The sequence below is a fragment of the Danio rerio genome, chromosome 11, assembly GCF_049306965.1.
Source record: "Danio rerio strain Tuebingen ecotype United States chromosome 11, GRCz12tu, whole genome shotgun sequence".
Classification (NCBI taxonomy): domain Eukaryota; kingdom Metazoa; phylum Chordata; class Actinopteri; order Cypriniformes; family Danionidae; genus Danio; species Danio rerio.
Window position 1 is genome coordinate 15,300,394 of NC_133186.1, and position 16,541 is coordinate 15,316,934.

The 16,541-nt window shown below is 35.6% G+C and overlaps 1 protein-coding gene across 14 annotated transcripts in view; it reads right to left on the reverse strand.

Annotated features, from left to right (window-relative positions):
* sgta (small glutamine rich tetratricopeptide repeat co-chaperone alpha) overlaps positions 1–13,824 on the reverse strand; it is a 42,140-nt gene extending 28,316 nt beyond the window's left edge. For 12 of the 14 annotated variants that reach the window (XR_012386715.1, XM_021479556.2, XM_073915547.1 and 9 more), the window contains exon 1: positions 13,759–13,824. The gene's annotated coding sequence lies outside the window, so the exon portion shown is untranslated. Of the gene's footprint in view, positions 1–9,189; positions 9,253–13,758 lie in introns of all 14 variants that reach the window. The other 2 variants (XM_068224118.1, NM_212764.1) reach the window with 2 other exon arrangements.
* Positions 13,825–16,541: the final 2,717 nt, after the last annotated feature.

The following is a 16,541-nucleotide window of genomic DNA, read 5'->3' on the forward strand; positions in this document are numbered from 1 at the left end:
GACGGTAAGCTAACTTTGCGTTGCCAACAGAATCAGTGATACATAACCTTAAAGGGCACCTAGGTTACCCCTTTTTTATCATATTTAATATAAGTCTATTGTGTCCCCAGAATGTGTCTGTAAAATTTGAGCTCAAAACTCCCATTAGATTATTAATTATAGCTCTCTGAATTTATATTATTATCTGAATTTCTGTATTATAGCTGGGAAAAGGTTTTTGCTGTTTTTTTTGTACTGGGCCTTAAAGGGTAGTCCTCCCCACCCACCGTTTCCACGTGCCTGTCAGCAATATGCCTCAATCGCCCCCCTCGGCTACCTCAGGAAGCAGATCTCACATAACGTTCATGAGAAATACTACAGTAAGAACTTTACCAATCAGTATTTGATGCAGTTTTGTGTGGAGTTGCAACAATGAGTCACACACAATGTTGATACAAAGTTCACGCACACGCACAACGAGGACACACACACACACACACACACACACACACAGAGAGAGAGAGACAGCGCGCGTTCAGCTTCGCACTCGTTTTGCACGCATATGTGACAGGATACAGGTTAATATACACTGCTTAGGGGTGTAACGATACACTCAGCTCACGATACGATGTGTATCACTACATAATGTTCACGATTCGATATGTATCACGATATTTGGAATAAAAATTGAAAATTAAACTGAAATGCAAATTTTACCAAGTAAACTTTATGTATTTCTTTTGCTTCAACTTGTTAAACTGAACCTTCTTTAAGAAAATAAATTAAACAGGCCTGTTTCTGGAAAATAAAACAATTTAAAAACTTCTTAAAAAATATTATTGAAATGACAGAGACAAAATTAAGGAACAATTTAAGTAAAGGTGCAAAAAAAAATAAGCTTTCTATTCAATTGAATTTAACAGTAAGAGCTTAAGGCTTTGCTTGGTCACTTGCGTTTTTTGTGTGTGCAAAAAAAAATCCACATTTCCAGGTAATCAGCAGTTCTATAAGATAATCCGCCCTCTGTAGTAACAGCTCACGGTCAGCTCACGTCATGTGTGATTTTGCGGCCGCCAATACATCATTATATGAAGACAGAATGATATTTTAGGGTGAATTGTACCTTATAAATACAGTATGTGACTCTTTTAACACCATTAGGAGGTATCCATGTCTTTGTGCAAAGTATGTAAATCACTGTGAAGACTTTAAAACTTAGGATGTTTGACCCAGTATGCGTGTCAAAAAGTGGACGAGTCTAAAGCAATGACTGTACAACCGAAATGTTGCTAGACGTCTGATTTTGAGAGGATGGGCCATCCTCTATTTCAGCTCCACTCATCTTGGTCTGCTAACATTACTGCTGCTGCAATCTGAACTCACATGCGACAGCAGGTGGAACGTAGCTCACGTGCAAACAGCTCAACTAATAAGAGAAAACGGATGTCATATCATAATCAAATCGTCATAATGCCACGATACATATTGTGACATTTTTGCATCGCAATAAATCGTACAACGATAAATCGTTACACCCCTAACACTGCTGTATGGATATTTGTTACGTTAATGTACAAAATAAACCTGATTTAACGTCCACAAACCATTTGCCATGCTGGATAACAAAATAGGGCTGTGCAATTAATCAAAAATCCAATTTCGATTTTGGAATCTAAAGATTATAAAAAACCATTAATCGAGAAAAACAATTATTGCATCACATATCGCCCCCTTTCCAGTTGTACACATTTGTTGCTCCGCAAAGCTCAGTTCCATGTGAAAATGACTAAAAGCATGTGGTGTAATGTAACATTTGCAGCATGGGATGCACATCATTCATTGATGTACGTTCAAATCATTTTAGTTTTTAAAAGCGTTAACAAGACCATATGCTTCTGTGTTAGTGCGCGATTAGCCTCGGAGACGAGCAGAGCACACACATCTAACTCCCTCTTAATGCGAGCGCTTTAATGGTCAAATACATGCACATGTGTCAGAGCGCGGTGTTTAGTGAATATTGATATTAACCCTCATTTGTGATAAAAAAACAAGTTGTGTATCAAAATACATGTGAAAGGGAAACCATATCAGAGCCGCACTATTCATACAGTGAGCAATATTCCTGCTACCGCCTGTTTTTATCATTAAACAAACAACAAAAGGATAAAAATCACCCACTGCTCCTGACTGAAGGACTTTTGTAGTTGAAGTTTTTTTTTTTCTTACAGTGAAGATGCCTAAAGCAGTTTGTTTCATATTTTTATTCTAATGTATTCATTTTCTGTTCTATTGTATTTATTCTCATTTTTATTAACTGATTTTTTTTATCTTTGATATGACGACAGTACATTATATTTTACTAGATATTTTTCAAGATACCAGTATTCAACTTAAAGTGACATTCAAAGGCTTAATTAGTCAAGTCATTGTATAACAGTAGCTTCTTCTGCAGAAAATCAAATATATATTGCTTAAGGGGGCTAATAATATTGACCTTAAAATAGGTTTCAAACTATTAAAAATGCTTTTATTCTAGGCGAAATAAAACAAATAAACCTTTCTCCAGAAGAAAAAACATTATAGGAAATACTGTGAAAAATTGCTCTGTTAAACATAATTTGGGAAATATTTATATATAAAAAATTCATAAGAGGGCGAATCATTTTGACTTCACGATTATTCAAAACGATTATCAGTTGATTACAATTATGACCAAAATAGTGCTTATAAATTTTCCCAATATCGAGTGACATTTGTCACAATTGACTATAATTTCCTCATAGACCGCTTATATTCTACAGGTTTCCAAAGACAGACTCTACAATGGTTTACGTCATACTTAGCTGACCGTTAACAGTTTGTAAATATTAATGGCAAGTAGGGATGTCTCGATCTGATATTGATATCGGAAATTCGTCCGATATCAGTCCAAAAAACTATAACGGACCGCGTTAAAAATCTCCGATATAAGCAGTCCGATACTCTCTAAACCAATGACTGTAAAAAATATGGACGACGCGACAGCCCTTTTTCCCATTGAACGCCTTGAGGGCAAAACGCCTGCTTGACGGGCACAAACTGTCGCAAAAGACTGCTGAAATTGGAGCCAGACATGCGCAGAAGGATTGTCTGATGGAGCCAGAGGAGGAGCCGCGAAAATGAGCAGAGTCGAGCTTCCAATCAAACGCTTTATGTAAAATCAACCACGCCCCCCGAACTTCTCAGCATGCGTTTGCTGTCATATCAACACAAATGGATGTAATAACGTTAACAAATATGAGGGTTTTATATATTCAATCGCGCCAGCTCCAGGCCGCAGCGCATAACTTACTCGCGGCGTCGCGGGCTGATTCCGGCTCGCATGCGGCAGCGCCTGCTCGCTCGGCCGCCGCATCTGGCTCGATTGACTCGGGCTGGAATTGGGTAGTGAGTCCAGGCATCCGGAGTAGGTCCAGCAGAGGTAACATTAGTCAGTCTGAGCTCTAAGAGTCTCCGGCAGGCGAGAATCTAGCCGGAACTGTGTTTTGCTATCTGGGTGGCTAGTTGTATCAGCAAACTAATAAAGCCCGAAAAAAGCCCTGAACTTAGCGAATAAACAGTGTTCCACCAGGATCATGTATGTCAGAAACTATAGTTTACTGCTGAACTCATTTTGTCATGGTAAAATAACACAGAAATCGAATAATAACATTTCAATCTACTTCAGTCTCCTGCCGAAGCTCAGACGCCGCGCTTTGAGAAACTGTCAATCACAGCTGTCAATCACGATGACACGCCCAGCATTAAATTACTGCTAAAAACAAACTGTTTACAAAAATGAAGATCTGCACCTATTTCAGCACAATAACCAGTGCCTAAATCGACCAGAACCATCTTTCGGGACATTTTATTGCAAGTGTAATAATTTTTTTTTTATTTGGGCTCAAGTCTCCTTCATTAACACGGAGGAGGCGGGCTTTATGACTTGTACTGCAGCCAGCCCCCAGGGGGCGATCTAACGGCCGAAACCTTCACTCAAACGTAGGCTTGCGGCACACTTGCTCTAAACTCTGTTACAGCTATTCTATCCAGCACCGTCCAGAGCCAGCGTGCAAAACCCACATGATCACAACACTGCTTGCTAGCAAAGTCTCTAAGATTTAACGTGCTATGGTTATTAAAGTTATGTTGTATTACGATAGAAATCTATTGTGACGGTAGCACACGCTGACGCTATCAACAACGGCACATCTCTAACGTTACTGGTTTATTTACTTTACGTCAAGCTATCTTTACATTGTTTTGCATAGGGCTGCTAAGCAATATAAGGCACAGAATGGCGACGTAGCACACATCGTGCTACGTGTCCCGGATTCTGCTTTCTTTAGCTGTGTTTCTTCAATATTTTATACGCAAACTTTCAATCTCAATCTCTCAGCAGCACCAAGAGAGGGAGCAGATTTGACCTGTCAGTCGTGCACATGGATAATAGGAGCGAAATAGTGGATTTATTATTCTTTATTTAATTTTTTTACTTCAACACTCTGAAAAGAAACAGTGTCATGTAAAATGCTAAACATTTTTGTTGTTTTTATTGTCTGTTAAATAAGAATAAGAAATCATTCTGTTGCTGAGGGCCATTACAGTTTAAAAGAAAGAATGGTATTACTTTTGGGGCAGAAGGAAAATTTAATTAGAGACATTCCCATGTTTAACTCTTCTTTAAAAAGCCCAGAAAGATAAAGTGCTCTGATAAACAGTGTCAGCTTTGCACATCAGTTTGCAGTTATTACATTGTCTAATTTTCCCATGTGGGCAGTAGGGTGGAATCTGTGCAAATATGCAAATATAATGAATTTTGATAAATAAAATTATTCTTAAAAGTCACATTATTTCAAGTGTTGTGGGGAAAAGGTGTTTCAATCTAGCATCTGCAAGTATTTTATGTTAAATATAATATGTGCAATATATATTAGTATAAAATGAATTATGTTTGGGAACATTGATAAAGCCATAATCTTCTTATGATACAAACACAGATGAAATAGCTCTGATCATGTAAATGTTTGTATTAACTTAACAATAACTTATTTCTGCTGCCCAGTGTGAAAGATATTTTTCAGCTCAACTGGATCAAAAATTTATCAAAAAGCTGTGTGTGAAATTGAAACTTTGGACACTCAACCTTTAGCAGTTGTTCAGTTAACAATATATTTCTTATGTATAATTCTTATGTATAATTCTTATGTTCCTGCTCTCAGCTGTTTCTACTCTTTGCTGATGGTAAAAAATGAACAACTAAAGTGACCTTTAATTAGCATTTTGCACTTTAAAATTTATTTTTGTTTATTCAATTAAGATATTTTTCAGGGTCTTAATATTTATTCTTTAATTCAATTTATATATTCTTATGTAAAAGGTTCACATTTATGCAACCAATAGTTAATAAACTGGTTGTTTTTTTCATACTTACTGTTGCTGACTTGTTCTCAGTTTGATCTAGCCTTTCATACATTTGACTCAACAAAATAGGTAAAAATAAAGTATTCATAATTTGTTCTGATATCAGATTTATATCGGTATCGGACTGATGGCTGCAATATCGGTATCGTATCGGAACTTAAAATGTTGTATCGGGACATCCCTAATGGAAAGACTTCACAAGTCAGGCCAGTAAAGTATGGGGTGCCTCAAGGATCAGATTTAGGCCCTTTGCCGTTTACAATATACATGCTACCCCTAGGAGACATTATTAGAAGACATGGGATCAGCTTTCACTGCTATGCAGTTGATACGCAATTATAAATTTCAACTAAACCTGATGAGATGTCTGAACTGTCTAAGCTAACTGAGTGTATTAAAGATGATAAAGACTGGATGACAATTTTCTTAAACTCAGACAAAACAGAATTAATACTTATTGGGCCTAAATCTCATACACAGCAGATTTCACAACTCGACCTGCGATTAGATCCAAAGTTAGCTTTACCTCTACTATAAAATATCTGGGTGTTATTTTAGACAGCAATTTTAAAAATCATATATCCCATGTCACAAAAACTGCCTTCTTTCATCTGAGAAATATTGCTAAGTTATGAAGTATGCGATCTAAGATGCAGAAAAGCTAGTTCATGCTTTTATGAGTTTTAGGCTGGATTCCTGTAATGCTCTGTTCACCAGTTGCCCAGCATACTCTATTAACAAACTTCAGCAAGTACAAAATGCAGTTGCCAGGGTTACCAGGTCTAGAAAATATGATCATCTCACCCCAATTTTAGCCTTTTTACACTTGATGCCTATCTGTATTGATTTTAAAATATTACTTTTTAGCTATAAAGCTTTAAATAATATAGCTCCTATTTATCTAACCAACCTCTGGTCTCGCTACAATCCAACCCACTCTTTTAGGATTTTAAAAACACAAAGCTTCTAGTAGTACCTAAAATAGCAAAGTCGAGTAAAAGAGGTTAAGCCTTCTCATTCATGGCTCCTAAACTCTGGAATACCCTTCCTGATAACGTCCGAGGCTCACACTCTCGCAGTTTAAAACTAGATTAAAGACCTACCTGTTTAGTAAAGCATACACTCAGTGCATTACTTAGTGGGTTTCCACACACTGTTTATTTACACTATGAACAGCTATGCTAATTATTCTCTCTATTCTCCATTTCCACCTGGGGATACTCTTCCCGAGGCCCTCAGACTATGCAGAGTCACTGATTCGATCCAAGACCAGCGACGAGATGATCCCAAGGTTTCCATATCCTGGACCAGGCCGTATCCTTAGCAGCTGCTGTGGTGGTCATGGAGGAGTGGAGAGCATGAGTCTGATTCCTGTGACACTCCAGGGACAGACGAGTCTTTGCTGAGGCTCAGCTTCCAGCCTTAGTTGCTAAGACTGCAACTCTGCACAAGACGTTTGGCCAGCGGAGAAATTGAAATGATCGTGCCCAACTGAGTCTGGTTTCTCTCAAGGTTTTTTTTTCTTCTTTCGCCATTTGGTGAAGTTTTTTTTCCCCTCGCCGCTGTCGCCACTAGCTTGCATTGTTTGGGATTGGTAGAGCTACGCATTGATGGATTTGCTCTTCAGTGTTTAGGCCCTCAGTAGTGATTATTAAACCACACTGAACTGATTATAAAACCACACTGACTTCCATAGTTCGGGACTTGTAGAGCTGCGCATCGATGGATTACTCTTCAGTGTTTGGACTCATAGCATTGACTATTAAAACACATTGAACTGAACTGAACTAATCTAAACTGAGACTCTGAAAACTGAACTACACTGTGTCAATGTGAAGCTGCTTTGAAACAATATACATTGTAAAAGCATTATACAAATAAAGATGAATTGAATTGAATATTCACTTGTCTAACAAGCCGTATATTCATTTTAAAGTGGCCATTACACTAGACAAAGATTCTTGCATCAATACTATTCAGCGGTTTTTATGTCAAATAGGACCAGTTCTGACTTTCAGAACTGACTGTGGCACCAATTTTGCAAGTGCACAAAAGGAATTAAAGGCCGCTTTGAACCCGATGGACCATCAGAAGATTCAAGATGCCCTGTTGAACAGTTAAGTCAAATAGATATTCAATCCACCATTTACAGCTCACTTTGGAGAGATCTGGGAAAGACTAATCAGACTGGTAAAACAACACTGCTTTTAGTGCTAAAACATTAAACATAGGTTATAATGCAAACAGCTTTGTGTAAAGTGTTTCATATATAGGTTGTAAAAAAAAAAAATGTATTATTATTATTTATGTGTTTAACAATTGTGGCCTCAAATGTGATACACTACCACCCTTTTAGGGGGTTGTAGTTTTTTGTCTCTCTCTCTCTTTTGGGAGCAGTAGGGAGGTGGATGCCACTTTTTTGTTTGCTACAATTTTTTCTCCTGTTTATGGTAGAGAGAGAGCAAAGTAAAATCTTTGTTTTTTGCTTTTTTTGAGAGAGAGTTTAAAAAGTTGCTTCCTGAATGAGTTAGATCTTTTGTTTGTTGTTTTGGCATTATCCCCTCCTAGTTATTAAAGCTTGCCATTACTTTTGTCATTTATTATTTGCTAATATTTAAAAAAAAAAGTACTTCTTTTTTTGGCCATTGCATTTGGTGTAAGTGAGTGCTGAGACGGGAAAAAAGTGATTATTGTTGGCTGCCCTGCCATTTTTTTCTATTTATTTTTTATTATTTAGTTAAATTAATTTTTAATATTATTATTGGTCTTTATTTAATTTTTTATTGGGCTGAATTCAATTTTTTTTGTATTCTCCCCTTTATGTTATTTTGTTGCCCGTTTCTCTGGACCTAGATAGGGGTGGCACATAACAGAAGTTAAATGCATTCTCAATGATCGGCCAATTACAACTGTATCAAGTGACCCAAATGACCATGAGCCCCTAATCATCTCTTGCAATTGAAATTTAAACCTTTTCTACCCCCTGGAATTTTCAGTAAGAACGACTTGTATATGAGTAGGCGATAGAAACCAGTGCAATACCTTGCTGACCTCTTCTGGTAAATATGGACCACTGAATATTTGTCTTCAATGCAGCAACGACAAAAAAAAATGGCAAAAAATGAGAAGTCCATGTTAGGGATGCACAAAATAATCGATAAACTTTTAACCGAAACAGGGCGTTTGTAACCGATTAATGGTATCAGTTAAATGATTAACAATATTATTTTATATATTTTTAGTTTGGCTGCATAAGGGGCCGATTGAATGTGCTTTTTGCGTTAAGAGGGGCATCTTTTGAATGGTTTACTAAAAACCACAATTGTTTTGCACGCGGCTCACCCCAGAGCAGCAGTTTGTACTAGTGCTCACTATTTCAAGTTATCCAGAGCTGTATAAATTTACAAATCTTGAATATCACAATAGTACTAAATATTACAATTGTAACAACATAGACAGCAACACTCTTGCACAATCAATATCCAGCTCATTCAGTCATTTTATAGTGACATAAAAAAAAGAGGACTGCACCTTTTTTCCTTGTCAAAAGGAGCGAGGTGAGCCTCACGTTTTTGGAATGGAAAATCACATTTGCTGTCATTCATTCATTCATTTTAGTCCCTATATTAATCCGGCGTCGCCACAGTGGAATGAACCGCCAACTTATCCAGCAAGTTTTTACACAGCGGATGCCCTTCCAGCCGCAACCCATCTCTGGGAAACATCCACACACACATTCACAGACACACAACGGACAATTTAGCCTACCCAATTCACCTGTACCGCATGTCTTTGGACTGTGGGGGAAACCGGAGCACCCGGACACGTTTGCTGTAATTAGACATATTTGTTAACACTCTGGACGATAACGTATGACCACACGTGCCTACAGACTTATTTGCCAAAGAGGCAAAATGGAAGAAGAATATTGCTGTTTGATAAAGACGAGTTGATGACAAACCAGCATTGATGCTGATCGCCTCTTGGATCTGCGTCATGAACACAACAAATAGGCTTTAGCTTTCATTTTACAGCTTATAAAGCATTTATGCAAATTATTGCAATATTAAACAACATATTTAAACAACAAAACTGTTTACAAAAAGTCAACATATGTGCGCGTTTTCATTGTCTTTCATCATGCAGCGCGCGCACTTCAACTGAGAGAGAGGAAACCTTATATAAAGACATAGCCTAATCTTTAAAATAATGATTTCTATTAAAAATGTATAAAGGTTTTGTGAAATAATAATAACATCGGGGTATTAAATAAATGCATATTTTCCGTGGAGCGAGCGATTTGAGAAAGTCTGCTATTTTTATTTGATAAGAAAAAAAACATATGATTGGGAAAAAAAAAAAAAAAAAAAAAAGCGTATGCTGGTTCTTAAAAAGGATCAGTCAGTGTTTTCGTTTTGTTCTCTAAATTAATTATTTAAGTGAAAATACTTTAGGGCAGGCCTATTTATTTTACTAATTTTATTTATTTTATTTTGTTTTTCTATGCCTTTGGAAACACTGCAGGTGCGTAAAGGTGCTCAATTGTTATGTTCTATTATTAATATTTTTGCATGTTAAAATAAATCAGTATTTTAAAATGCAATATTTAATGTGTCAGATACAAAATAGACAAGTCAATTTGTTTTAAAAAATGTATAATTATTTAATAGTAATCTGACCAGTTAACCGTTAATAACCGATTAACGAGCGGCAGCTGTTGGTCAGCAAAATTAACCGAAATGAGCATCCCTAGTCCATGTATGTGCAGACTTTGAGTGTATATGTGGTGAAAAATTGGAAAGTACATCCTATGGCTTGCCCACACACCATTACATATCTTTGCAAATATTGACTTTCCAATTTTACACCATATATACACTCAAAGTCTGCTCAACTGGATATCTTTAAGTTTTATGCATTTATTTTTTATCTTGGAAGTCATGTTTGTTGTATTGGAAAGTAAACCGGTACGAAGATGGTGATTAATAAACTATTAGTTGCTATAACCACATCCATGTGTGTGCCTAATGTTCATGTGATCTAAAGACTCCCCTGCTAATCTCACAAGGCTAACATAAAGCATTAGCTGCTAGGCTTGGGCGGTATTCAAATTTTGATACCGTCAAACCTCCTCCCTATGTTACCCTGGTATCCGGTATTACCGCGCTTAAAAAAAAAAAATGGCGTAAGGCTCAGACAGCGTCACCAAACTGTTGGCTTGTGCCTAAACCATTCAGAAACTGAAAACTGTATATGCGACCTTAGGTTCGTGGTCACCTGTTTGTCTTTTTCGTATTAGAGATCTGCGTGGGACACTCTCTCTCACATACACACACAGAGAGAAAGAGAGACAAGAGAGAGAGAAATGCACAGCACCAAGCTCTATCTTTCTCTTACACACACACACACACACACACACACACACACACACACTTAACTTAAGTTTTAACTTTTAATTTTTTTATTCTCTTTTCTTTATTTCTGTATTATATTTTATATTCATATTTGTTTGCCTTTCTTATGCCTTCTTATTTGTACGCAGCAACGCTGCACTGCTTTGGCTAAACAAATGTACAGTTATTTGTCATGCCAATAAAGCACCTAAAATGTGAAATGTGAGAGCGAGAGAGACGCACAGCACCACGCTCTCTCTCTCTCTTTGTGTGTTTGATTCCGAAAAAAGCGCGGGAGTGGTCAGTAACTAAAAGGGAGCAGTCGCTGGTAACAATATCACTCCCGAGCGAGCACGCGATCCACGTGGATGTTGTGTGTGTCTCTCTCTCTATGTGTGTGTGCATGAGAGAGAGAGAGAGAGAAAGAGAGAACCAAGCAACACAGACAGCATGCTCTCTTATTTACACGCAAACACTGCAGGTCACTTGGTGCGAGACTCGCCATATTACATCACCTCTCTCTCTCTTTCTCCTCCACACTGTCCCATGATGACAATCACGCATACGCATTTGTAGGCATTAAATAAATAATATTATTTATTATTATTTACTGCTTGTCTCCTATTTAAGTGCATTGTTTTTATTACGGAATAAAGGTATTGAAATTGACACCGTTGCTATTTTTAGATCCAGCGGTATAAAGTATTACCGCCCAAGTCTATTAGGAGCAACATAGCACCAAAGCCAAAACTGTACCTAATTAAACAACAAAACCTAAGAGTGAACAAGTCCTAACCTGATTTTTTCTATTTATTAAAATTGTTTTGAAGAATTTTCTGCAACATTTTAGTTTTGGTGTGTAGCTTAGGCTACAAATTTTTGAACTAATTTTTTGATACATTTGTTACAGTTTTATCTAATGTATGTCCATAAAAATACTAATTTAAAAGAGAGATTTGTGGAGGGTGTGCTCATTTAAACTGAGCATATATAAGTGAATACAGAAATAATCATTACTAATAGAATTTAAGAAAACTCTGATTGATTTCCCAGGCAGTTTAAGGAGCAAAGTATGTTTGTACTCTTGTACTCCTGCCTCTTGTGTGTGCACCGCTGTTTGTTTACTTTGCTTATTGTAAACAGTATGTGCATACATAAAGCACAATTAAGATGTTACGGCCAGCCACTTGATTCATTGCATGTATGCAATGCATTAAAATTTCTTACAAGCAACATATGGCAGAGCACGCATTCTCTCTCTCTCTCTCTCTCTCTCTCTCTCTCTCTCTCTCTCTCTCTCTCTCTCTCTATATATATATATATATATATATATATATATATATATATATATATATATATATATATATATATATATATATATATATATATATATATATATATATATATAGCCTCCTAGCTTTCTTTACAGCCATAGCTTTTTTGATTATTATATTTATAAATTATTATAAGTTGAAGTCTCTAAAAACAAAAGTTGCTCACTCGCAGTGAACATTGTTGCTGGTAGCATACAACAAAATCGATGCATCTATGCTCAACCTTCAGGGTTTAGGGTGCACAAGCAGTTATTTAGATTATTATGTATTATGTATGCATACGAGCACATTTGTTTGACAGCAGAAAGTGTTTAAGCTGTCATGAATAAAACTTGATTTTATGAACAGCCTTTTTAAGGTTTTTCCCCAGTTGTTGTTTAGTTATGTTAAGCCTTTCCTTCTGGACTACAATGAGGTTGTAAACACTTCACATGATCCTGTTCGCTTTATCTAGCATGGAATCAGGAATGGTTCATTTAGTGTTAATCACAAGTTTGATTAACAGAAATTTGGTTTTCCTTTGTCTGTGTTAAGCCATGTTAAGGGGTTTCTTTTTAATAAGGGAGAATTATTAAAGTGATATTGTTAACTTTACACTCTAAAATAACAGCTTGTTCTTTTGACAGCAGAAATATCATAAGTACATATATATATATATATATATATATATATATATATATATATATATATATATATATATATATATATATAAAGAAAAAGTGTATTCGGTTGTTAATCACAGTAAGCTATAATAATAGACTTCAATTAAGATAACAGGCATAGCATGCCGTTCACTTTATTCACGGAATCAGAACTTGTTCTTTTGATAGTAGTTAGTGTGAACTACAAAAAAATTTTACTGAATTTTGGTTTTGTGAGAATGCTGTTATGTATATTAATGCTCATAATGTACTTCAATTGGGGGAAAACTCAACGTGATAATTTCCTAGTATCACTAAAATAAGAGTTCATAATTTCGATATTAGAAATTTTGTTTCATGACTAAAACCTGACAAAAACTTGGGTTGCCCGCTAGTTGTTAAGGTGCAGCAAGTCACGTTAAGCGTTTTTCTTATAATGGAATTTAAATGGTAAGAAAACGCTTACCATTTGAATGTGTTATATTAACCTTTTCTGTGGAATTGGGGTTCGTTCTTTGTACAATAGTAAGTGTTAACTGCAAGTAAAATTTGACAGAACGTTTCTCTTGGTGGTTAGGTAACATTACATCAAGCCACGTTAAGCGCTTTTCATGTTAGTTAAGCGTATCCGTGTCACGCAAATGCAAGATGCACATGAAGAATCATATAACCAGGCACTGTTGTAAACATGAATGTAGAACTTTGAATATCACGGAGTGAAAACAAAGTTATAATGAGGTGGAATTTTTCAGCCAATACTAGCTGTTGGCTCATACTAACATTTTCCATAGGTATTAAACGCGTGCACAACTACATTAGCATTAGCTTACGTTCGTTCATGTGATTCAACATCAAAACAAAGAAAGATTTAATAATGATTGAATTCGCGTTAACCTTGTTTTAGTCTAGAAACAGTCTAGACGTTTGTGGTACTACAGATTCCTCGAAATGTTTAAAATTTAAACTTACCAGTCTAATGATGTTACGTATGACACTGAAGCTTCTATTTGCGTATTGCGCATGCGACAGTTTCCTAGAGTCACGTGATCGAAGACGATCCACATAAATTCATTACCGCCTCCTATCTCTCAAATGGACCATTAGCCGCGTTTCCGATGTCGCGCCGTCAGGTTTTGTTATTTACAAAAATACAATTGACATGTTGACAATATTTGTATATAATACACAAAATGTCAATTATATTGTCAATGAAAATTAGATACAAAGATAGAGTAATAAAAAGAAACAAATAAAGAACATGATTTCAAACTTGAGGGGTTAGATGTTTAAGAATCAATTACAGTATACATTAAAGTCATTACAAAATTACATAGTTCTGTTTGCTTTCTTATTTTAAAATAATGATGTTGAATTTAAATGATAACTAAATTTATTTGCAAAAAAAAATAAATAAACAGTAAAATATTTTAGTAAATTTACATTTTTGGATAATTAATTAGCAGGCCTAATTAAGCAGCTGCAGCTCTGCACAGTTCAAAAACCAGGCAGATTAATTCCTGTTATTAAGAATATTTATTATTGTCACCACTTTAAACATTATAAATATTTTGAAAATTAACTGTGCTTACAGGCAAAAAAAAAAAAAAAAAAACAGTTAACTAAAGTTAACTAAAAATGGTACTGTTCTTAAAAAGAAAACTGCTCGACTTAAATGTAAAGTATTAATATACAGTAGCCTATTAATCAAAACCTGGAAATGTTCCTTGGACTTCATAAATATAGGCTATATGTCATCATATTCATATAAAAACTGTTTTTGATATTTTTAAAAAATATATATGTATATATATGTATTTTAAATATATGATTTGAATTGATATATTTAAATTAAATCTGTTTACTGCGCATTAGAGTAGGCTTTGTGTGCCAGAAAAGCAAATTATTAAACCATACCTGTCAACATTGGGATATAAAAATACGGGATACGCTCCTAACAACCGTTGCAAATACAAGGAGATTAGCTTCAAATGATAGAATACATAACAAACATTAGACAATTGAAAATAAAATAAAAGGTTTAGCTTATTAAAATAATTTTACTGATCAAAAATTATCAGTAAAAGGGTTAAAAGGGTTAAAAGTGTGTTAATTATTTTACTTGAATTATTCATCGATTTCTCCGCGTACCACTTGAAAAAAGCCTGTGTACCACTAGTGGTACACCTACCACAGTTTGAGAACCACTGGCCTATAGAATTTACAAAGAAATTAATTAAATTTATAACAAAACAAGCATTTATTCTAGTGCCAGATTTATAATAACCAAAATGAATATTTTTAAAAGTAACAATTCAATTCAATTCAATTCAGCTTTATTTGTATAGCGCTTTTACAATGTAGATTGTGTCAAAGCAGCTTCACATAAATGGTCATAGTAATTGGAACAGTGTGGTTCAGGTTTTAGTGTTTAAGTTCAGTTCAGTTCAGTTTAGCTCTGTTCAGTGTGATTTAATCATTACTGAGAGTTCAAACACTGAAGAGCAAATTCATCGATGCGTAGCTCTACCAATCCTGAACCATGCGAGGCAGTGGCGACAGCGGAGAGGGAAAAAAAACTTCACCTGATGGGAGTGAAGAAAAAAAACCTTGAGAGAACCAGACTCAGTTGGGCACGACCATTTTAATTTCTCCGCTGGCCAAAAGTCTTGTGCAGAGCTTCATTCGTCGTGGTTTAGGCTGGAAGATGGCCTCAATGAAGACTCGTCTGTCCCTGGAGCGTCGCTGGAATCAGACTCATGTTCTCCACTCCCCACGACCATCAGCGCAGCAGCAGCTCAGGATATGGCCTGGTCCCGGATATGGAATCCTTGGGATCATCACGTCGCTGGTCTTGGATCCAATCAGTGACTCCGCCTAATCTGAGGACCTCGGGATGAGTATCCCCAGGTGAAAATAGAGAATAAAGAGAATAATTAGCGTAGCTGCTGTTCATATTGTATATAAGCAAGATGTAGAAGCCAGTGTGGAACCTGCTAGGTGATGCACTGAGTGTATGCTTTACTAAACAGATAGGTCTTTAATCTAGTTTTGAACTGGGAGAGTGTGTCTGAGCCTCGGACATTACCAGGAAGGCTATTCCAGAGTGTAGGAGCCATGAAAGAGAAGGCTCGACCTCCTTTACTTGATTTTGCTATTCTAGGTACTACCAGAAGCCCTGAATTTTGAGATCTTAACAGATATATCTTGTTGCATATTATTGTTAATAAATGAGCCAATATTACAAAATTGTACAACATAATGACAATTCCAAAACAAATGTAAGACAGTTTATGAAATTGACAAAATGAACATTTTGCATCAATATTAGATTTTAACTTTTTAATAAAGTGTTTAATAGGATGAAATTTGTTGATTAACTTCTTTGACCATGTTGGTGAGAAAATGTTTTAGTTGCAAAGACCATATTTCTTTTATATATTATTTCAATAAGAGATTATTGGAGACAATGTGACAATCTTTTCAATAAAAAAAGATTTTATTGTGTAATGTCTATCTTTTAATTAAAAAAACAAACGTTACCTACAAACATCTCTGCTGCAGAAAAAAAAAGCTTTTTTTCTGGGGATGGTTGTTTTCAAAGAACATAGTGATTCCTGATGTTATATCTCCTATAACAATGGAGAAGATCTTTGTACTTATTGGTATGTTATATTCTGAAATAAATTCAAAGTAATTAATAAAAAAAAATATTATCAAACAATTGATTGGAAAGCAATAGTTTATTTTGATAG